At 39.9% G+C, this 24,617-nt stretch overlaps 1 protein-coding gene across 10 annotated transcripts in view; it reads left to right on the top strand.

Moving 5' to 3' along the window:
* Positions 1-19,028: 19,028 nt before the first annotated feature.
* Positions 19,029-24,617, top strand: part of ATP2B1 (ATPase plasma membrane Ca2+ transporting 1) — a 130,358-nt gene continuing 124,769 nt past the window's right edge. For 3 of the 10 annotated variants that reach the window (XM_033415480.2, XM_033415478.2, XM_033415483.2), the window contains exon 1: positions 19,794-20,051. The gene's annotated coding sequence lies outside the window, so the exon portion shown is untranslated. Of the gene's footprint in view, positions 19,426-19,793; positions 20,052-20,136; positions 20,266-24,617 lie in introns of those variants that run through there. The other 7 variants (XM_049694855.1, XM_033415484.2, XM_033415485.2 and 4 more) reach the window with 6 other exon arrangements.

Genomic DNA, 24,617 nt, shown 5'->3' with positions numbered 1-24,617 from the left:
TTGAAGCTGTGGCAGCCATCTTGTCCTCATGAGGTTCTAAGTTGGAAAACAAAAGCCAACAGCTGAGAGTGGTGGAATGGCAGAATGGAAAGAGCTAAGATCCTCACTGAATCACTGCACTGCCATTTATCTCCAGATTTTTTGTCAAGAAAACAATAAATACCCTGATGATTAAGTCACTGTGGTTTTCTGTTACTTGTAGCTGAAACCTTCCGAATTCGTATATACACAGAAGCTCAAAATGTGAATGAAATAGTTTTAATGGTACCTTTAAATTCTTCTGAATATCTTGGGATATTTTCTGCCATAACATTGGAGCATGGGCTCATATAAAATGAAAATAAGTATTGATATTACCAAAAAAAGTACAAGATTGCCACTGTAGGAGGTGTGGAGTTTACACCAGTGCTACCCAATACTGCTATGGGAGGAGCCACTGTGCCTATAAAAGAGGTTATTTTTACATATGAAGTCATTTTAGGTCAGGTTTTCTTAACAAGGGAAAAGAGACGTTGGAGTGGATATGAATAAAGGCAGCTAACAATGACTGTCATATCAATACAATTACTGAAATTATTATTGACCATCTTGAATTGTCAAATAAAACTGAAATTACATGGTTTCTGTTTAAGAATGCAGGGAAGTCGACAAACTATTGTTAAAGTTTGTTGTGTAATTAAACCAAAGAGTTTTATGTTCTTCAGAAAGCTCAGCATAAATGGACCCATGTCCCCAGACCTTATATTCATTCAATAGATGTTTACTGAGAGGCTTATAGTATTTTTTTCCATGCTTTCCCTCTCTTTGTGAACTCTGAGTGTTTCCATATGCTATTTGCTCTGAATGGAATACTCTCCTTCCTTGTTCCACCTTCCCATTTCTCAATCTGGCTGACCCTAACTCATCTTTCAGGTCTCAGATTAAATGTAATTGCCTCAGGAAAACCTTTTTCTAACCCCATATAATTACATTATATTTTTTCATGGCTGTCATCCACCTATCATTATGTTTATTGTTCTCTACTGTAATTATTTCTTTTATTTTCCATCTTCCTCGCTATATTATATGCTCCACAAGGTCTAAGATTATGTCTGTTTTGTACAACAGCATCTAGCAGACTGCCTGCCCCATGTTAATATACACTTGTTGACTAAATGAATTAGTGGAATGCCATGTACGCTGTGAAAAAAGAAAATTGAAGACAGACCTAACATAAATGATTAATACTATAAGGTGGCTAAGGCTACAAGGATGCTACAGGATATAGAACAGGTGAGTTTAACCCATGTCTTGAAAAATGTGTTCACTAGGTAGTGAAGATGGGTAAGAGCATTTCATGCAAAAGAGACAATAGTAGCAAAAGACTAATAAAATCCTGTATCAAGGTAATTGTAGTGGGAGAGGGTGATTGGAAATTCAGATATATTTTGAAAGTAGAATCAGCAAGGTGTGTTGAGATTGGTTGTGAATGTTGAGGAAGCGGGTGTCCAAAATGACCTCCACATTTTTACCTGAGGCAACTACGGTGGTGATAACATCATTTATTAAGAAGAGATTAAAAGAGAAGTAAATGTTTGGGCAGCCAAGAAAGTTACGAGAAACAGAATTTTAGGGTTTGGGGAAACTGTGGGGTATAGATGATAAGAAATCAGAAGTTTGAAGTGGAAGACATATTTGAGGGTATCCATGGAGCATAGAAGATAGTTGAAAACAGGAGTCCAAATGAGAATAAGCTAAACTCATCTGCAAAAACATGGCATGATTATAAAGTAACAACTGCTTCTTCAAAACAAAACCAGCATCACTTAAACATCCCAAAGAATGATGCTTCTTTCAACCGAGTCACTGCAGGAGGCCCTGCATTCGTGCTGTCTCTGCTGCTACTACTACTAAAAATATTTTCAACACTTTTTTTTGGAGCCATCCTTTAAAAAGTGAAAACGGTATTCTTTTGAATATCCTCAGTGATGGCAAATCTTCATTGTTTAGGATAAATTTGGTGGGGGGAGGAAAAAAACTTCAGGGCTAAGTCTGATGAATAAGAGGAATGAATGATTATATTATATAAGATCATTTTGGTTCAAAAAAGAGGAATAGCAATAGCAAGAAATGTTCTTATATGACTTATAACTGAATCTTAAAGCAATTTTAAGTCAGTAAATATTTCTGCAGTGTGTATGGGCTAGGCACTGTGCTCTATGTGCACAGTAGCGAAAAGGAAGCTGCTGATGTGTTTTGAGCCATAGCATTTGAATAAGCATCATTTGAATAAATATTCAGTTGCCCCAGTTGACTCCTTTGAAAGGCATATTACTTTTTTTTTTTTAACATCTTTATTGGGGTAAAATTGCTTTACAATGGTGTGTTAGTTTCTGTTTTATAACAAAGTGAATCAGTTATACATATACATATGTTCCCATATCTCTTCCCTCTTGTGTCTCCCTCCCTCCCACCCTCCCTATCCCACCCCTCCAGGCGGTCACAAAGCACTGAGCTGATCTCCCTGTGCTATGCGGCTGCTTCCCACTAGCTATCTACCTTACGTTTGGTAGTGTATATATGTCCATGGAAACGCATATTACTTAAAGAAGTATTATATCTTCCTAACTTCCTCATGGTTGGGCCTAATGCCTCTTTATTGTGCTTCCAAAGCTCTACGTGCATATCTCTTTGATAGCATATTCATATAATGTTGTTATTATCTCTACATGTCTGTTTATCTCACAAGACATTATCATTATCTTATTCTGCACTTAGCACAGTGCCTGACACAGAGCAGTGGTTAATAATTGATTGTTCATTGAATAGGTAGGTGGATTAATGAGTAAGTGAGTAAATGAATGTGTAATTGAATTTCTGCTCAAATGCCTCAAAGAAGTCTTTCCCCATCAGCTGACCTAAATATCCACTCACCTACCCCTGTCAGTCTCTGTGTTTTTATTTGCTTTATTTTTTTCTCTACAGTATTTATGTATATCCAAAATTATGAATGTATTAAATACTGTCTATTTTTTATTGTCTGTCTCCCTCAGTGGAGTGTAGCCTTCATGAGAACAGTGGCCTTGCTTGGGTTATTCACAGATGCATCCCCCAGTGTCTACAAGAGCTGCTGGCAGAATAGTTTCTTTTTAAATAAATAAATGCATGTTTCAGTTATATCTTGCTATGTAATAACTTATCCCAAAATGTAGTGGCTTAAAACAACCACCATTTTATTATATCTCATACTTTTGTGGGTCAGGAATTAGGGCAAGTGTCAGCTGAGAGAGTCTTCTGGCAACTGAGGACCTTCAGTGATGTTCATCTGGTGGATGGGCCAGTCTGGAGGATCCAAGACAACTTTACTCGCATTTCTGATTCCTTGGCAGGGGTGACTAGAAGGCTGGGCTTAGCTGGGCCTGATGGTCAGAGGGCCTACACATGACTGTCCAAGATGGAGTTCTCAAGGCAATCAGGTTTCTTCCCTGGTGGTTGAGACCTCCCAAAATGAGCATTCAAAAGGTATAGGCAGAAGGTTCAATACTTCCTATTAATTAGCTTCACAAGTCCCACTCTATCATATTCTATGCATCAAGCAAGCCACCAAGTCTAGCCTGTATTCAACAGAAGGAAAATTAGACTCCATCTCTCAAAGGGAGGATTAGCAAAGAATTAAACTGATGGTCATGTTTTCATCTTCCATATGGAAAGATGAAGGAAAAACAATGAATATGCAAAATTGGGTAGGGATCAAAAACAAAACACTGATTGCTAGAGCCAGACATAAGAAGCCAAGAAAAAATAAATTACAACCCATATTTCTTTTCTCTACCCACAGAATGACAAATTTTTATAAAGAAACAAACTCCTTGAAAATAAGATCTATTAAACTCTCTGTGTGTCGGCCACTCTAGTGAGTACTTTATATGTGTTCTCTCATTTAGTCCTCACAAATCACACTATTGAGTGGATATTATTGTAATTGCTCCCTTTTTACAGATGAAGAAACTGAGGCAAAGAGACATCAAGTAATTGCTTAAGATTACAAAATTAGTGAGTGGTAGGAACCCAACTAGTTCAACTCCAGAGACCACATTCATATCCATCAAACTATAGGGCTCTCGAGGTAGGCATCATAATACATTGCAAGGCTGATATTTCCCCTTAAGAATGAGCAGGAAGGGCCTATTTAAAGAAAGTGAAAAGAACGTGAGCTTTAGAATCAGCTTTTTGTCATAAACCTGGCTCTTCCTAGTCGTAACTGTGCAACTGTGGGCAAGTTATGTCTTAATTACTCATCTGTAAAATAGGGATGATAGTACCTGGTTTGTAGGAAACAGTGAAGATGAAAGCGAATATTTTAAAGTGCCTAGAATAGAGCCATCACTTAGAAAGACTTAAAAAGTGTTAGTTCCTTTCTCAGATACACAATGAGTGCCCTACTTATAGGGAAAATCAATCCCACTGTCACAATTTTTTCAGAATTTCTCCTGGCATGATTAAATATTTATACTGAAAGAGAAAAAAAAGATGCTCCAGAAATTCTTTTTAAAGATTTAGTATTTATTTATTTTATTTATTTTTGGCTGCATCGGGTCTTAGTTGCGGCAAGAGGGATCTTCCGTTGTGGCACACAGGCTCTTCGTTGCGCAGACTCCTCTCTAATTGTGATGTGCGGTTTTCCCTTCTCTAGTTGTGGTGGGCAGGCTCAAGGGCACATGTGCTCTGCAGTTTGCAGCACCTGGGCTCTAGTTGAGGTGCACGAGCTCAGTAGTTGTGCTGCATGGGCTTAGTTGCTCCACGGCACGTGGGATCTTAGTTCCCTGGCCAGGGATCGAACCCGTGTTCCCTGCATTGTAAGATGGATTCTTTACCACTGGACCACTAGGGAAGATCCCAGAAATTTAGATTTATCTATCTCCCTTCACCAGTTCAGTTTCTGCCCTATCTACTATGGACAATAGAATCAGTTCTAGCAAAAGCAAGGTTACCACTGACAAAGTAGTAATTGGTAATAGTAGTTTTAGAAAAGACTTACTTTTTAGTTAGAATTAGAATGAGCTGTAAAATAATATCGTAAAGAAAAATGCTCTAGATTTAGTATATAGTTCCACGTTCTACTAAGTATCACGGGGAGAAATGGTGATATTAGAATATCAACATTTCTAACTTTCAAAATCTTACCACTATGATTAGCATGAAATTTTATTACCGATAGTATTTAGTCATGGTTTTGTAAGAAAATTTCCTTTTCTACAGCTGAAAGCACAAGATTGGTACTTGGTCACTTATAATTGTTATTTATAATAATGTACACTACTATTTTAGGTCTTAAATTAGCTACTTGACTGACAAATAACAGAGAATATCAATTGTATTCATCATGCTCAAATTCTGTACTCTCTGAAAAAGGAAGAGAAATAAACTCAAGAGCAAACACGCAGCCCAAGTATACTGAACATAAGTGCACCATTAGACTAGGGAGGAAATAGGACAGTTTGCGATGACCTAAGGAAGAATCTTGTGACTATTACAAGAGGGAGGAGGAGAAAGTAGCTGCAAGTCAAGTGCAGAATATTTCAGCTTTGAGGCGTATACAAATACATGACAAATACAAAAGATGGAAACACTCTTGAGTTCTAATAATGCTATATTTACAAGCACCTCATTTGAAGACCAGAATTGTTCCCTGGAATATATTTTATAATGACCTAAATTACAAAATCAGAGTATGAATCTTAGAGTAGGAGGATTACTCTAAAGCAATAGGATATGTTAATTACAGAAGAGAAATGGGCAGGGAAACAAAGTCTGATTATTCCAATCTTCGTGAAAATTACGAAGCTTTTTTTTTTTTACAAATGAGGAGACCAGCAGAAGCACTGGGATTTGGAAGAGAACAGATGTCAGAGAGAACCAGAAGAGAACAGATGTCAGAGAGGACCTGAAGAGAAATATGGAAGATCAGGGAGACTGCCTAGACTTTTGAGAAAGCAGTCTCTGAGCAGGAGACTGTACTGTTGACACGGCAATCGAATAAGTGATGGACAATTATTAAACAAAGCCTTTTATGACCAACAACTTAACAAAGGAGGCACAAATCGCTGTCAATTGTATAATAAGTGTATTCTAAAAGCCTCCTATGAATTAACCAGTGGAGATCAGCTAAAGGGATAATGGTCTACTCTTTGCCTATTAAGTTACTATCACCAAGTTTGGAAGCCAAGCAAAATAAAAATCAAAAGAAAGTGGACATTTTATCATGGATGGTATTCAAACTCTATAAAACTCTATGTTTCTTTACAGTCATGGCAAATTTTACAAATTATTGCACTTAGGATTTTTGTGATTAGCACACACGTAAAACGAGATACAGTGGAAAAGTGAGGGGAAAGTATGAAAAAGGGGGAAAGTATGAAAGAGACATGCTTATCAATGTCCTGAGTCATCATTGTGGCAAGAATACGAACCATAAAAAATAAAAATATTTTTATTTTTATTTTTTTACTTTTTCTTTCTTTAGAAAGAAAGTATCATACGTATAAAAGTGGGCAGCTCCTTGGGTATTCTTCAGTTTGAGACTGACCCAAAGGGATAACTATTCTCTAACCAAAAATATATGTCCCGTTTATTGAGGTGTCTAAAATTCACACCATCCTTTATCACTTTAGGTTTATAGATGGAAAGGAAGACCCTAGGTCTCTTGGTGTGAGGCCAGGGTGGAGCACCAGGAAGAAGTCTGGGCAGCAGGGAAATGCTTTGTATTCAAAAGAAGACACAGAAAGGGCAGCTCAGGGGAATGGAAAGGCAGCTCTAACAGCTCTTCCTACTATTGTCCAAGAATTTGGGTCAAAGGGAATAAGAGTGATATTTTCTATCCTTTTATCCTACTCACTGAATTGGCCATTTTGGCCTCAATTATTTTTGCCATGTACTGAGTTGTGTTTTTTGTATTTATTATGAAGGCTTTGTTTCTTTTTGGAAAGTAATTTTGCCATTTGACTCCTTTCCTGATCAGTTCCTTTCTAATCACCATTAATGACCATTGATTGTGACAACTTGCAGCTTCAGATGGAATAAGTGACTTAATATGGAGAGATTTGTATCAAATCCAAAATATATTTTTACCTAAATCTTTGGAGTTTGGTTCAGATAGAATGATTATAGGAACCACATGTATATGCTATAGAAACTTCTGTATATACAGAACTTTCAAATATATATGATATCTCTATCTATCTATCATCTACCTATCTACCTAGAGATATGTTAGATATATAGAGACAGGAAGAGACAAAGACATGTATATGCACATTTTGAGCTTTAACTTAACATCTTAAGACACCCTGTCTAGATGATTACTCTGGTCTAGATGAGGAATTATCTACATAATTGCTGGGAAATCACTATAGACCTGTGTAAGTTACTGAAGAAATATAGGAAAACCTATAGATTTCAACTCTAGAGAAGTTGTTCATTTAACATGATTCTCTGATAGTTTATCTTTCTAGTAATATGAATGTAAATAGGACTTTTAGAGTTATAAAGGTTAGAGATCACGGGATTCCAAGCCTGTATTCAATGCAAAAATGTCTAACAGTTAAAAATGCAGATTTTGCTGGAAGGCTTCTTTGTAAGCATAACATTCCAAGCCTAACTCCGGATGAGTTTGAATCCTTCCTCTCTATTATCCTTCTACCCCTCTGATTCAATTGATCTCAGAGTCCTACAGAGTCCAACTCCTTAATATTTTCTCTCATCTCTATCCCCATCAACACTTGCCCATTTTACATCTTCATCACTTCCAATTGCATTAATAAAATAGCCCAGCCTTCCCAAAGAGTTGTCCTCACCCCTTGCAACCATTAATTCATGATGCTATCAGAGTAACTTTTTAAAACACATCTGATCCTGTCACCTGCTGCTTAAAACCAGACTTCTCGACATCCTATTAAAGGCTTTGGTCCCAGCCAACCTCATTCTTTCTCTCCAAACTCATTCCTATATCTAACCTCAGTTACATCCTATACTCCAGGCATTGTGAATTACCTATAATTTGTAAAGAACTAGCATTTCCGCACACCTCCCTATCTTTGTATGTGTGGTTCCTTCTACCTGAAAAATCTCCTCCTCTACCATCTTATGGCCAAGCTAATTTTTCAAAATTCAGCTTAGGTATTGTTTCTCCCTGTGAAGCTCCCATAGCACACATGCATACCTGGCACTTATCACACTGAATTAGAATTGTTTTCTTCTTTGTTTTTCCCATTAGATTGTGAGTCTTGTATCTCCAGTAAATATAGTACTATTACAGGACCTGAAATATAGCTAGGTACTAAGTTTTGAATGAGCATGAGAGATTGTTTCTGTTAAGCAAAAAATTACCTCTGCATGGGTCTATTCCCTTTTCCAGATAATAGCCCTAATATTTTGTCTAAATTTATCTTCTTATTCTCAACATCTCCTTTAATCCACAGTCTGATCATCTTTGCCTTGGTGACCACAAACTCTTTTTGAACAGATTTCCTATGTAACCTCATCTTGCTTTCTGAACCTCTCCTTCCAAAAATTCTTAACATACCATCTAAAATCTATCCAATTCATTTCCTAAGGGTAAAACTAGATATCTTCTGAATAATTCACTTCCTCTGTAATCTCTTATTCCTAAAGCTATCCCCTCCAAGAAAAAAATTGCTAATATCTCATTTTATCAAGTCATCTAATCTTTGCCTCAGAGCTTTTTTTCAAGCTATACCCTAAATGTGACAGGATATTTAAGTCAAACAGTTCCAGTAATGGTTGGGCAGGAGCTTACCATGGTCTTATCAAGGGAGTGTCTGACTTTGATGGGCTACAGAGGATATTTGTAAAATTCTGTGTCTTAGCTCAAAAAAGTTAAGACTGCTGGGAAATCTACCAAGCTAATAAACTTTCTTTTTGCTGTTGTTTAATTAGCTTTGAAAGACCAGTCCTTGCAAAAGTATTTCATTCCTACTTAGAATTATTTAGGAAGGTGTTTGGAGGATTTAGAGAGGAAATCAACTACTTAACCAAAATATGGCACTCCTAGGATTTTCTAGATGGAGGAGTAAGTCCGTATGGAACAATAAGAACAGATATGTGTACCTGCCTTAAAAAAAGTCAACCCTGTTAACAAAATTACCATCAGATTTTCTGTGCCTTCCCAGTTTGAAAGTAGGTATGGCACATAGATATCTATGATATTATTTTCTATATGTTTAAAATTTTCAAAATGAAAACTCAAAATAACTTTTAAAAGCTATGTAGAAAATTTCCCTCGCATTGCCGCATTGCTTTACTTAAATCTTTACACATCTATTAAAGTTATAAATAGGAGTATATACTGTATGTGAGGTTTATCTGTTTGTCAGTATGAAGTGTCTACCTAGGCTCATGTTGTTTTTTTCAGAATGATTTTTACCTGTTACAACATAAGTACCAAAACTACTCAACTCTTCAAAAGCTATTGTTTTATTTTTGTACAGCACTGGAAGAAATGTAGGATAAGTGCTGCTCTCTCCATTTTAGAAGATGGGTGGATAGGGTTGGAAAGGGTTCACTCTCTTGCTCTGTGTCTTTCTGGGTCACTACATCAAGGTGCCTGAAATGGTAACACTTTATGGCCTCCAAAAAGTTTCATCATTAACTATCTCAGTATCTTACTTCTACCCTTACTGCCCATGTATAATAACTTAAATAAGGACAGTTTTCAGAATTTACTGATAAAGTTTAATTTTTATTTACTATTTATATTTCTAGATATAAATTTTAAAGCCTTTAAAATTTAAAACACTTACTAGTAATCTTGTTATTACTAGTTATTAAGATTAATTAAGAGGGAAGGTATTATACTACACATTAATTTAAATTATCCTTGCCTTACACATTCCAATTATTACTGATTTATGCTAAGTTGAGAATTGCTACATATTTTGGATATATATCTAGTTGTTAGATTGTAATGTATTAGTGGTCATCAATATGTCTTTTAGAATCTTAAAAATAATAATAGAATAAATAATAATACATAAATAATAATAGAATAAAAATTTATTTTTGAACATGCTCTCTGGGTATCTAAAGCACTATTTTTGGATTTTACTGTCAGAGTGCAATAGCCTCATTATTTTGGTTAGAAATTCATTGCTTGGTTTTTGCATCTATATGGAGGATCTCATAGGCTCCATCTACAATAAGCTGCTTATCCAGTATGTTAATTTTTTAAATGCTGCTCGAAAAAAGAGGCTGCCTTCTTCTGATAAACCCAAGACTTTAATAACATGTCCTCTGAATTAATTCTGTAAATGCAGTACTAAAATTCAGTACAGCCATCTAGGCTGTTTAATTAGCTCACAGCTGCACTGCTGGGATAACATTTCTTGTTGAGGAGGTAGCTTGGTTTTCATTATTTGGGCTCTGGTTCATAGTTCAGTGGTCATTTCAAGCTTTCTCAAAGAATTGCTTGTCTTTGTTTTCAGGGAAGACCATACACTCTCCTGCTTAATCGTTACTCAGAAACACTTACTAGTAATCTCGTCGTGACTGTATAGCCATTGATTTGACCTTAACATAACAAATGCTGGCAATCTTCTAGACATAGAGGAAGCCTGTGGGATCAAAAAATTATCTGAGTTACTTACTAGTTTAACTAGTATATAAGCCACACAGAACCTAAATCTCAAGTACTTTACTATTTCAAAATTCATTAAACTTTTTTTTTTGCCGTACGCGGGCTTCTCACTGTTGTGGCCTCTCCCGTTGCGGAGCACAGGCTCCGGACGCGCAGGCTCAGCGGCCGTGGCTCACGGGCCCAGCCGCTCCGCGGCATGTGGGATCTTCTCGGACCGGGGCACGAACCCATGTTCCCTGCATCGGCAGGCGGACTCTCAACCACTGCGCCACCAGGGAAGCCCTCATTAAACTTTTAAAATATCCTTTTTAATGATAAATATAGATCATAAAAAATCCTTTTGAAGCTGTATACGGTTTAACTATACTTTCTACATTTTCCAGTAAATTGTATTATTTTCATATACAGTAGAAAATATGAAGACAATATAAAATGCGGCAGATTAGGTGGGAGTTAAAGAATATAAATACTGGGACTTCCCTGGTGGTCCAGTGAGTAAGACTCTGCGCTCCCAGTACAGGGGGCCTGGGTTCAATCCTTAGTCGGAGCTAGATCCTGCGTGCATGCCGCAACTAAGAGTCAGCATGCCGCAATGAAGGTCCCGCGCGCCACAGCTAAGACCCAGCACGGCCTAAATAAATAAATAAATAAATAAATAAATATTCTTAAAAGAAGAATATAAATACCTATTCATCTAGTGTCTGCTAGGAAAAACTACATGATCTAATTTTATCCTCATAGCCACACTAGAAGACTGTCTCCATTTACATAGGGGAGAACTAAAGAATCAGAGCAGTTAAGGCACCTGTTCAAAGTCACAACAGCTGGCAAACTTCAAAACTGGGATTCAAATCCAGGCCTGCCTTCCATCAAAGCTAAGGCTCTTTCTAAATGTCATATTGCCTCCCCCTCTGAACCAAGTTTAAGAGTCATCTTTAGCATAATAATCTTTCCAATGAATCTTAGTTCTCTTGGCACGAATTTATGCAATGTGTACTATACTGTCACATATTTATGTATTTCTTTGGAATTATTTTTCTTGATATTTCATGACTTTATATAGATGTATATATTCCCTAGGTCCAGACACTGTATGCTTTACTTCCTTTTATGGCCCACAGCAAGAACTACTTTGGACAAATTATACAACCTTTTACTCTGGTTATGTCAGGGTATGATTAAAGAGATCTTTAGTTAGAATAGGACTACCTCAGAAATCGTCCCCAGGAATATAGAAGACCATATATGCATGCTATGATATCAGTAGAATAATGATAGCTCAAAGAGAATTTAACACAACCAAACCAAAACGATAAAATTTTCATCCTTTTTGGTAGATTATTTAGTGTAGGAGTGTTCTTGTAGTCCTATAAACAAGGCACTATTACTTGGAAAAGTAATTTTGCTGTGATATATTCTTTGTTCAATGGTGAAGTGGCTTCAATAGCTTACACTGAAACAAGGAATTTAAGAAATATTTTAAAAATTAAATTTAAAAATTTAGGTGAATAAAATAAGAAATGAAATGACAGTGGCCAGACACACTTAACTCAATGCAGTGATTGTGTGTGACAGTAGCAGAGCATTAAAAAGGGGCTAGAATTTGGAACGGGGAAAACCAGAAATGCAGAGGAGGTGAGAATCTTAACAAGGCAAGGGAATCAGCTATCAGGACTTTTTTTTAAGAAACAGGCATAATTAAAGTTCACGATGAACCAGTGAGGTCAGAAACTAAGCAACAAGTAAGCAGAAGTGAGTATAAGTAGATGTGAGAATTAAGTAATCATTGGCTCAGAAACAGGGGAGGCAAGCAGAAGATTATGAGGACATGGTTACTGGAGTTCAAAGAGCTACTGAAAAGAGTAGTTACCCGCACAGTTACTGGCAAAGAGTGAGAACCTGGAGGCCGTAGATTCCAAAATAGAAAGGCAAAGCAAATAGTCAGATCTTGGACTGCTAGCCTGTAGAAGTGTAAGAAAATAAACTTCAGTTCCTTAAGCCACCCAGCCTGTGGTGTGTTATTATGGCAGCCCTAGCAAACTAATACAGTCCAATTATCAGGGTCCATGACAAACCCCACTGAGAAGAACTGCACCAGACTCTCTTGAACTCTTAACAACTGTAACCACAATGAGAAACCCCAACTCTTGAATCACCAGAGAATATTGTGCAAACCTATATTGCTATAAAATTGTACTCTAACTTTGCCTGGGCCTTGGATAACATTTTATCCTTTGCTCATCCTTTAGTTTCTTTAATCAACCCAAACCTCTCCTTACTTAGCCTTACTCAATTCTGGCTGATGACCAAAAGCACCTATTATTATATAAGGAATATTAAGATGACATTTGTGTGCCTATGTCATCTTTACTCTAAACTTCAGTATTTACTTTTTTGACACTTTTTTTTTTTGCCTTTTTCTTCTGCGTCAGAGAAAGAGATGTTCCTTTTTCTTTTCAAGGTGAATCCCCTCTGTTTTAGATCCTACCTTATTCTGATCTGCACACTCCCCAGCATTTCAGCTTTCCTCCCTTGACCCCTTCTTCTCTGCCATCAAAAACATATAAGTCAAAAAATTGACTTTCAGTGACCTGGCTTTTGATGACTGGTAAATTGGCTTTTTTCTTCCAGCACAGCTGACCCTTGAAAAACACAGGTTTGGGTCCACTTACATGTGGATTTTTTTCAGTAAATACATACTATAGTACGATACCATTCGCAGTTGGTTGAATCCGAGGATTCAGAACCTCTGGTGCAGAGGGAGGGCTGAGTGTAAAGTTTTTTTGTTTTTTTTTTAACATCCTTATTGGAGTATAATTGCTTTACAATGGTGTGTTAGTTTCTGCTGAATAAAAAAGTGAATCAGCTATACATATACATATATCCCCATATCCCCTCCCTCTTGTGTCTCCCTCCCACCCTCCCTATCCCACCCCTCCAGGCGGTCACAAAGCACAGAGCTGATCTCCCTGTGCTATGCAGCTGCTTCCCACTAGCTATCTGTTTTACATTTGGTAGTGTATACATGTCCATGCCTCTCTCTCACTTCGTCCCAGCTTACCCTTCCCCCTCCTCGTGTCCTCAAGTCCATTCTCTACATCTGTGTTTTTATTCCTGTCTTGCCCCTAGGTTCTTCAGAACCTTTTTTTTTTTTTTGGATTCCATATATATGTGTTAGCATATGGTATTTGTTTTTCTCTTTCTGATTTACTTCACTCTGTATGACAGTCTTTAGGTCTATCCACCTCACTGCAAATAACTCAATTTTGTTTCTTTTTATGGCTGAGTAATATTCCATTATATATATGTGCCACATCTTCTTTATCCATTCATCTGTCGATGGACACTTAGGTTGCTTCCATGTCCTGGCTATTGTAAATAGAGCTGCAATGAACATTGTGGTACACGACTCTTTGAATTATGGTTTTCTCAGGGTATATGCCCAGTAGTGGGATTGCTGGGTCATATGGTAGTTCTATTTTTAGTTTTTTAAGGAAACTCCACACCGTTCTCCACAGTGGCTGTATCAGTTTACATTCCCACCAACAGTGCAAGAGGGTCCCCTTTTCTCCACACCCTCTCCAGCATTTATTGTTTGTAGATTTCTTGTTGATGGCCATTCTGACTGGTGTGAGGTGATACATCATTGTAGTTTTGATTTGCATTTCTCTAATGATTAGTGACGTTGAGCATCCTTTCATGTGTTTGTTGGCCATCTGTATAACTTCTTTGGAGAAATGTCTGTTTAGGTCTTCTGCCCACTTTTGGATTGGGCTGTTTGTTTTTCGATATTGAGCTGCATGAGCTGCTTGTATATTTTGGAGATTAATCCTTTGTCAGTTGCTTCGTCTGCAAATATTTTGTCCCATTCTGAGGGTTCTGACTGTAAAGTTATAGGCAGATTTTCAACTGCTGGGAGCTGGGTGCCTCAACCCCTGTGTCATTCAAGGCTCAAATTTATTTCTACCTGGAAGAAAAAAAATGACCCTGAAGGAGTTCCCTGGGGTCACCAGAATAAAAGAACAAGGCAGTGGATAAAAATTTAGAATTTATCATTGGAGAGGTGATAGTTCATTTGTTTATTCATTTCAAACTAATTTTATTTTAATCACCTATTATGTGCCAGATCTTATTAGGCCTGGCATGTAATAAATGTTTAATGAAAGTTTCTTTGTATAAAAGAATAGATGAATTACTACCTTGATGCTAATGCCTCCTAAACAGTAGGCATCTTCCATGTTTTCCTTCCTTAGTAAACTGAGAGGATAATTGTCAAGATCAACAAATGACTAATGAATAAATTAGTAACATTATCCTTATCCTCAGTGGGCTGAAGTCATGAAAATGGGTGAACTTTATGAAAGTCAGGATAGGAGGAAATGCTCAAGTATAAGAACTTAATATTGGAAATAACCAGGGAAAGAGAATGAAGAACTAAAGAAGAACACAACAAGAGAATGTCAGGACAAAGGAGGGAAACAGAGACTGTGAAGTGCATCAAAGTCACCTAAAGGAACCATCAAAAATGCCTATCCTCTGGCTCCACTCTAAACAGTCGGGGTCAAAAGCTCTGCCACTATGGCCCCAAGAATTTGCATTGCTAAGCTCACACAGGTGATTCTTCGGCACATTCTAATATCTTGAGAACAAAGGAGGGGTTTCAAAGGAAAGGAAGGCAATAACGAAAAATTATATAAAACTATAAGCACTAAATAATCTGAAAAACATAAGATGCACCACAGATGTGAGAAAAATCCTTCTGACTTTCCTGTTTTGGGCATAAAAAATACTGAAGCACACACCAGGGTGGGTGGAGCAGAAAGCTGTTAGCCTGGATCCTTGATTCTGTGTTCAGCAACTGAATCAATCATACTATCACCTACCTCTGAACTTCTAACATGAGAATAAGCCCCTATTCATTAAAGTAAGTCAAGTAAAAATGTATATTCTTGTTTGCAGCACATTTACTTTGTAATAAGGGATAAAGAATGCATGCTTATGAAAAATAATAACAGCTCCCGAGCGTTTTTTTAACGCCAATTTTTCTGTTAAGAGCTTAATATAAACATTTCACCAAAACTTCACAACAACCCTATGATACACCATAACTCACCATTATTAATGGGAAAATAAATGAGTTACATATGGAGGTGAAAGGTAACAAAGGTAGTAAATCTCTGTTTCATAGATAAAGAAAGGATAGGAAAATGGATGTGGTAAACTTGCTAATTCTCAGGTACATTTCCTGGCATTTCTATTCCCCATCTTCTTTTGCATTAATTTAAATCTCCTATATATTTCGTGGCACCAGTCAAGTCCAAATCCTCATTTAGGAAATCTTCCTCAAGAACATTTAAGTAAGAGCTTTCCATTTTTTTTGAGTCTCTGGAATTTAGATTTAGGGCCACACTCTATGACCTAGATACTACATATGGGGTAGAAAAAAAATGCCTTATACTGAAGGGTACAGGATGTTAAATAATTCCCATCAAATTATGACATCTAACCGTTTCACATTTTTCACCTATAAAAATTTTCCATTATGTGACTTGAAAATTCTTATTCTAGGCTTACCTGTAATCATACTTCATTTAATTCAGCAAATGTAATTAGTTTGTTACTTATAGATAACAGTTCTCTGCGGCTTTCAGCTAAGTAATGTTTCACTTCATATCTCTCTCTCTGATGATCCAGGTTAATGGAAATTTGAGAACATACACAACTACTTTTTATGAAGCGTTGAATATTTTTCCTCTTTTGCCTCCCTTACACCTGTCAGTTCTCTTTAGTATTCTGCAATGATTAGCACTGACACATTCACATACGTATAAAAGTGTACTTTGGGAAATGATATGGTTTTAAAAATATGCTGCTGTTGGTATGCCTTTATTTTGTCCCCTCGATAGATGAATGTGACAGAATTCTTGAGGGAATAAAGATCCTAATGTTTCCCTTTACACTTAATTACATTGAGGATTTTAGAAAACTGTCTCCATAAGTTATATAAGATTAGTTCATATTGAATTGATCAACTTATTAGAAAAGATGTCAATAGGTGAGATTTATGCCACTAAATGAAACATACTTTAACAGTTTGCAAAATACATTATTTTGAATACACAGCCTGTCTTCAAGCAATGTTAACATCCCAAATAGTAACTTGCCATAAGATTTAAATACCTTTATAAAATTTTCATTGTAACTAAAAATAAATATTTAAAGCATATTAAAAGTGGTTTAGAAGATTAAGTATTTCAACAATAAATTGCATTACATTGCTCTTATTATGCACCAATATATCTATGGATCAATTGAATCCATAGAGTAAGTGAGGTCTAAGATTAAAAGAATACGGTTATATCATATACAGTGGCATTCTTGAATTTAAGTAGTTCCATTTTTTAAGTAATCAAATATTTTCTTGATTTTTACAATGAAAAATATGCCATTAAGAAGGTTTCAGTGCTAAACCTTTGGGAGAAAAAGATGAATTTTCTATATATAATGTGTACAGTTATATATTGCTTTCTGTTTGAAGAATGAAAATATAAAAACCAAACTACACAGTACAATCATCTTGACTATGACAGTAAAAATATACTATTGTATGTGACTCACATTTCATTAAAATGCACATAAATATGTTCTGGGATATATATGTATATAATCTCCATAAATGAAAACGCTACTGAAATCATGTTCTAAAATGAAGATGCTGAGTAATTTTTCATGACCACAACACTGTACGAGCATACCGTTTGTTATTTGGAACTGCAACAAACCCACAGTGAACAGATTCTAGTTTAATCTATTATCCATTTTGCTAGTGCACTATAGCAATGAATCATATATTACTTTAATGTCAAATTCTTGATTAAAGTAGAATACATAATTCAATTTTCTATTGCGACTTCCTTGGAGGAAAAGTTGGACAAAGGCCAATGAGTCTTAAATGTCTCTAAGCCGTTTTGAAAAGTTAATCTGTTCTTCTGTTAAGAAGTTTTGAAATAGTGTCAGGAAGGGCTGTTGTACCCACCAACCAATTTCTTATCAGTGATTAATGAGAGGAAAAAACGGGGTCATCCTGCCTAGTGCTTGTTTTGCATGTCAAGGGCACAGCTCAAAATGTTGGTACTGTTTGACCTGGTAAGATACGTAAATTGATAAAAAAAATTTTCAACAGGGTTAACTGGGGTTTTTTTGCTTTTTAAACTTTTCACATATTTAGTTTTTAAATCCTTCAAAACTATTTTAATGTAAACACTACCAGAGTGAACATACATAATAAAGTCCTTCGCATCGACTGTTTGCTTTTAGGAAGACGTTACAGACATTAATTCTTCCAGTCCTGGAGTTAAGAGAAAGGAGGAGCCTCTGCAGAATTTATCTTTTTGTTCTGATTAAGTGGTATTGAAAATAACACGGACAAGTTCTCTAAAGCAGCGGCGACAGTTCAAACAGAGGCGATTAGACGAAGATGGAGCACGATGTCTTAGGTAAGACACAAATCTTTGAACACGTGTGTATGTGTGTGTAGGAAAGAAAACCCGTTTTATTTCTGAAAATGTCACTACGGTGGTTTCTTTTTTATTAACTTGCAAAATCTCTTGAAGGTTGTGGCAAAGCATGTTACCTTTCAGCATCTCAATCCCTCCCCCCTCCGAGATGCTACAAGTGAACTGAAGAGCCAAAGGCTTGGCATAGGTAGAAAACGCAAACCCCAAAGGAAGACACGGGGATTCTGAGCGCAGATCCTGATGGGCCTGTTCACACCGGCCGAACGCCTGCGTTAACTCTTTGGGCGCTGCAGCGGGTATCCCCGGAGTCTACGGGCCCGACCGGCAGAAACAGAGATGGAGCGCCCCTCGCCCGTGGGGGGTGTGGGCTGTCCTCCTCCAAGGAGGGAGCGAGCTAGGCGGCACTTTTGTCGTCCGGCGCGTGCGTCACGGCCCGGGACAGGAACCGAGTCCGGTACGGAGTGGAGCAGAGACATGGCGAGGAGCCGCTCAAATGTCCGCGGACGCGGGGGTCTGCGTTAACCGGTCCTCGCCTGGAGGGCTTGCCCTAGCCCGCCCGCCAGCCCGGCTCCCGGGCTCGGAGGAGCGTAGACCCGGGGTTGCCTCGGGCGGGACCCCAAGTAAAGGGCGCCCAAGTCAGCGTGCCGCAGACATCGCTCTCCTGCCTCCACAGTTGCGGGAGCCGCCCGGACCCGCTCGGAAACAGCAGCTGTGACTGACGGCGTCACCGCCCCGCTTGTCCGACCCACCCCCTCCTCCCCCTCCGCCCCCCGCCCCGATACGTCATGGAAACAAGGACGTCAGAGCCTTTCAGCCAATCGCTGGCAGCGACAGGAGGAAAGGGGCGAACGGGAGGGGGCGGGGGCAGCGGCCGGCCGAGGCGCTCAGCGGAGGAAGAGAGGGAGGGGCGCGTGGAGGCACGAGTCCCCCGCCCCTCACTCCGGCCACCCTTTCCCCACCGCGCGGCAAGTGCTAATCATCGGGCGCGCGCTCGCCAGCCGGGGGCGCGCTCTTCGGGTCCTCCCCTTAAACGCCCTCTCGGCTCCGCTCAGCTCCCAGTCTCCGTCCGAGTCGCGCTTCCTCCCGCGCGCGCGCGCCTGCCCGCCCCCAGGCTCCCCGCGGGCCGCGTCACGTGACCGCGCCTAGCCAAGGCGGCAGCGGCGGCAACGCGAGCTTCGGCGGCGGCGGCGGCGGCGGCGGCAGTGGCAGCAGCTGCGCCGCCAGCGTGGAGCGGGAGGCGAGAGGGTGTGGAGAGAAGGGAGCGCCAGACCGGAACGGGTGAGTGTTCACCTCCCCTTGCCTCCCCCTGCAATCTTGCGGGCCACCCGGTGCAAGCGGCGCCCCTGCCCGAAGCTTCGCGTAGCCCCCTCGTGCTCCGCTGTCCGCTCTCCGGGGGCCGCAGGCCCCGCCCCGAGCGGGTCGGGCTGCGGTGCTCCCGGAGGGGGCTGCACCCTGCCCGCCGCTGCCTTTGCGGACGGCGGCGTGAGGCCGGCAAAGCTGCCCGTGCTGAGCGCGGCGCGCCCTGTGTGCGGCTCTGCGGAGCTCAGGAGGCGGGTCCTGCGGGGACGCGGGCGGCCACTCGGCGGCTGCCGGGCTCTGGGCGGGGGCCGGCCGGGCGCCGCCTCCTCCTCCGCCGCCGGCGCCGCCGCCTCCTCGCAGTGCAGCGTGAGTAGGGAGCCCCGGCTGGTGGAAGCCGAACCTCTCGGCTCTGTGGCCACCTCATCCTCGAGGTGCAGCCGAACCTCCGCCTGGCGCTCTGAGTCGTGCGAGCCGCCTGCGGACGGGCTGAGGACCGAGCCCCCGCTCTCTGCGTTTCCCGCTGTCCTCACCGCCCCCTCCCCCCGACCCTCCTGCAGCCTCCCCTTCCTTTCCCCTTCGGAAAATGGTTCCTGCTGCTTGGCGAGGTGAGTGGCGGCCGCCGCCCGTCCGCGGCGGGGGCGGCGGGACAGGTCACCTGCGGGGGAAGCCTGGCGGAACACGGAGGTGGGGGCGTCGCGGCGGGGCTCCTGACAGCTGGGTGCTCCGTGGACTGCGCGGATTCGGGAGAAGTTGGCGGGGACGTTCCGGCGCTCCCTCGCAGGTTGCCTCCCGCCGCGCCCGCCCCGGCAGATCGTAAAGGTGAGCGGCTTCCTCGGCGTGCGCCTCAGCGCCGGGTCCGGCCGGGAGTCCCCGCCCAGGGCTCCAGGGACGGGGCTCGGTGGGACTTCGCGTCTAACCCCGCAGCTCTTCACTTCTCCGAGCCGCCTCCGCCGCGCCATAGCCCATCTTGCGGCCGGCCGCCCCCGCTTCAGCGCCTGGTGACCTTGAGGGCAACGGTGCCCGGCACTCTTTCCCCGCGCCCCGGGAGGGTCACCCCTCTAATCCCCGGCTTCAGCCCCACTGGCGCTCCGCGGGCGGAGAGCGGGGCCGGGGTCGGCCCCCGGCTGGGGCTAGTTGATTGATGCGTGTCACACCGGATGGCGATTCCCCGGGAGTTGGAGAACAGTCTCGCCCGGTGTCTGTTGTCTGGCCCCCCAGGATGTTCTCGGTTGCTTCCGATTCGCGTTCTTAGACTTAGTTTAAAAGAAAAAAATCCTGCGTCCTCCACCCCCTTTTTGGAAGGGTCAGTAAGAGCCGCATTCCAGTTGCGGAGGTGGGGGGGGGTGTACTCCCTTTATTCCATCCTGCTGGAGAATCCTGTGGCTTAGCTAGTTAGCGACCCCTTGGTTCTGCGCCGCGGTCACTGGCCAGGTTGGTGTCTGTGCGTATTTCATTCACCAGTTTTCTGCCGGACTCGCAGCGCTGGGAGTGCTCGAATCCTGTGCGGTGCATTGGTGCTTGGCGCGGAGGGTAGGGCAAGAGGTGCTCCGGGGGTCTTTAAACCTGCGGAGGGCTCGACCCTCCTCTGCACGCGTAATTTTGCCTTTCCTGGGGTTAGAGCGCAGCAGGCAGCCACCTTTGGCCGCTATGCATGCCACTTTTCTGGGTTTATTAATAATCTAATGGCTCCTGTTGGTATCGATTGCTGTTCATGATCAATTAGTTATATGGATTTTTTTTCATACGCGTGTAGGTATATGCTTATATCTGGACTGTCTGCCTTTCAACATGGAAGCCTTTGTTGTGTTTCACCTCCCCCCACCTGAGGACAGTCTTATTTTAAAATAAAGCTCTTGTTCAGCGTGGGTGTATTTTATAATAAAAGTACTTGTAAGGATCTGCTTTGTATGAGGCTCTCCTCGGGCAGAGGGTTTGTAACCCTTTGGATAGTGGCCCACGTGAGTGAATGAAGGGCCTTCACCGCTTGTCCTGCTGCCAGCCTTCCCCAGACTCCCTGTCCTTGTGTGTGGCAGAGGCGGATTGGGGGAATTAGAGGGATTGGAGGAGAATCTGCTTTTTGTACTTGAGCGTTTCATCTGGGTCCCCCTCCCCCTGTTTTTTTTCTTTTTTGTCCTGGTGAGTTCAAATTTGAAGTAAATAGGAACATACTCCTTAAAGGGAGACTTTGAGAACTAGTATATGAAATGGGCTTCTTTAGCCATGATTTCAGGGGGCCGTTTTAGTTTCTGTGCTTTGCATGAATTGCTGTAATTAAGGGTGGATCTCTGTCCTGATTTTGGCTTGGGTGTAACTGCAAAGATCTTAGAAAAGTAAGTTATTTCCTACCATATAGTCTGCAAAAGTGAGTCACAATCGGGTGAGTTGAGGACAGAGCGCCACCTTTAATTTAAAATTTCAGCATTTTCTTTTATTAAAATGGTGAAAATTCAGAGAACACCCTCTTGATTTTTGTTGCAGGTGTCATTACTGGCATCCCCATTTAGATGTGTAAGGTGAAATTGTCTTCATTTTCCCGTATTCTGCAATTCCTCACTCTTTTAGGGGTGTTTCTGCAACTGTATGGGAAATCATGGTTTTTTAATTGAAGCTTGGGATTTAGTGTAGAACTCTGAGATGAAGTGAGAAACTAGATTTGATTTGTGCTTATGATAAAATAATAGGGTCAATAATAGTCTGGATCTACTTAGGAAAAGAAATAAGGAAAGTAATAGCTTCATTGTAAATAGATATTTAAAACTAGCCGTTGCCACCAAATAAGGGTACCCACCAGCATGATAGTGGTTTTATAAATTTTTTTAGCTTCTGTGCTATAAAGAGATTCTAAAGTAAACATGCCAAATTATTAACCTTGTTTGAATAAGGTATAGTAATTTTTTTTGTTTTTCATCTTCCAACAGCTTGCCTTTTATGGTTTGACTGCAGATTTTACAATTAATTGTTTTTAAATAATACAAATGAGGACTTCCAGCAGGAGTACTTACCCTCAAAGTTATTGAAGACTATATTGGAAAAAGTGGTTTCTGTGCATGGCTCTTGTCAAATGTATCAATATCTTATATAAAAATGAATGGAGTTTTTAATGCTTAGAAAACATGTGCTGTAGTGACAGCTAAATGGGTGAGATTTCCTTCCCTGACCACTTGGTCCCTTCTGTCCCCCTCCCTCACAAATCAAAAACATGAGGTACACTATCTCTTTAGACACAGGATATCTTCTGATGATTGTGACTGCAGATGTAACATAAAAAAAGATTCAGCTTTCAAGTAATGAATAAATAAATGTGTGGATATTACTAAATACAGTTTTAATTGCAAACCACAAGATCGTTACCATTTCTATCTGCATTTAATTTTTAATTCACCACTTGTAGTTTCTTCATAGACTACTGTAAAGCATAAGCTATTGAGCTACAAATAGTTTTATTAAGTTAAAAAATCTGCTTGTGATGAAAGGTAGTTTATGCTTTTCAGTCTGGAATATGGCCCCAGGTTAAAGGACATCATTTGAGCAATTATGTTGATATATGCAGAGTAATTATACATTGTTATGCATATCTTGGTAGAATCCTTGATTTGGGGGTTAAATTTACCAATTTCCTTTGTCTGACAGATATGTTAACTTAATTTTGGGTGCAGCATTCTCTTACCATGTGAATTGAGTTGTATGGGTCAACAGGTTTTAAGAGGAACGGCCAATTACAACTATTGGTGGTCTTTTGCAGTACTAACAAAAAAGTGTATTTGCCCCCTTTTTTTTCTTATGTTTTTACACACACCTGCAGTTGAAACTGGTCATTTCACTTTTTACTTCTGGAATTTTGTAATGAATGAGAAAATTAAAGGAGTAAGGATCAGGGAGCAGAAAATTAAGTTTTTGCAGCTTGGGTAAGAGTATTTACTCACTCCGTTGGAGAGGAATAGTTATTTTCTAATAGGTGCCGTGATATATATATAGAAGGGTACGTGAGAGCAGCTTATTTTGGAATGTATAGAATCTAAGGTAACATTGAAGGAAAATGATACAATAGGTATGGGGATAATTTTCAAAAAAAAAAACTTTAAAATATTTGGTTTTTAGCTTTTACAGATATTTTATACACACACACATATACATTGTTGTCTTGTTAAAATTTTTTATTATGGAAATTGTCCAGCATGTGAAAGTAGAATATTATACTTAGTGACCAGTTTTGACAGTTATCAATTCATGGTGCATGTAATTTCATTTCTGTTTTTACACAAGAAATATATCTATTATAAATGGGGGCATAAGACAGATGACTATTAAATTCTTATGTTTTATATTTATAATTTATAGGATATGTACAATAATGTACAACATCTAGTTGAATCTGAAAGGTCAATTTTTATGTTTATTGTTTCTGTAATAGTCTGTTTTACAGCAGGCACCTAAAGATAGTGTCTCTCAAATTTTACTCTTAATGATAATGCCTTTGATTTATGAAATGCTTTACAGTATTTCAGAGTGTATTACATAGTATCCCTTTTGATTCTCACAGTAAATCTGTGAAATTAGTAGATAGCTGTACCTTCCTTGTTTGTTAAGTAGGTAAAATGATTTCTCTAGGCCCTAAGGTCATATAATATAGCCAGCAGCTAGATTAGCCAGAACTGGATTCTAGATGCCTTCTAGTTTTTGCTTCATTGCTCTTTCCATTATACATGTCTACGTAAGTTTGTGAAAGTTATGTAAGTTTACGAAAATCAGGTTCTGACCACAGTAAATTTAATAGTGGAATATAAACAGATTTGTTTGGGTTTAACTTATAAATTTAATCGTTGCTTGTATTTGGTATAATATAAGCAGTTCATATCCTGATTTGCTTAACAGCTGAGTAAATGAATTTGAACATATTTGAAATACTATATTTTTAATATTGTGGATGGGATTATTTTTAAGTTAGGAATTATGTTTACAAAGACTGGTTAGTCCTTGAAATGATTGGGGTGTCTTAAATCTTGACTTAAAAATAAAGTGGCCTGTACTAAAAGTTTCTTTTATAAATTTCTGCTGTCATTTTTTCATGTATTTGGTTTTTTTCTGCCACAGCTTGTTACTTAAGTCTTTTTGAAATATTAATTCGGTATGTAATGAAATTTAGTTTTAAAAGGTCCCAAATGAGATTTTAG

The sequence above is a fragment of the Orcinus orca genome, chromosome 11 (assembly GCF_937001465.1).
Source record: "Orcinus orca chromosome 11, mOrcOrc1.1, whole genome shotgun sequence".
Lineage (NCBI taxonomy): Eukaryota > Metazoa > Chordata > Mammalia > Artiodactyla > Delphinidae > Orcinus > Orcinus orca.
This window is presented reverse-complemented; position numbering and strand designations above follow the sequence as displayed.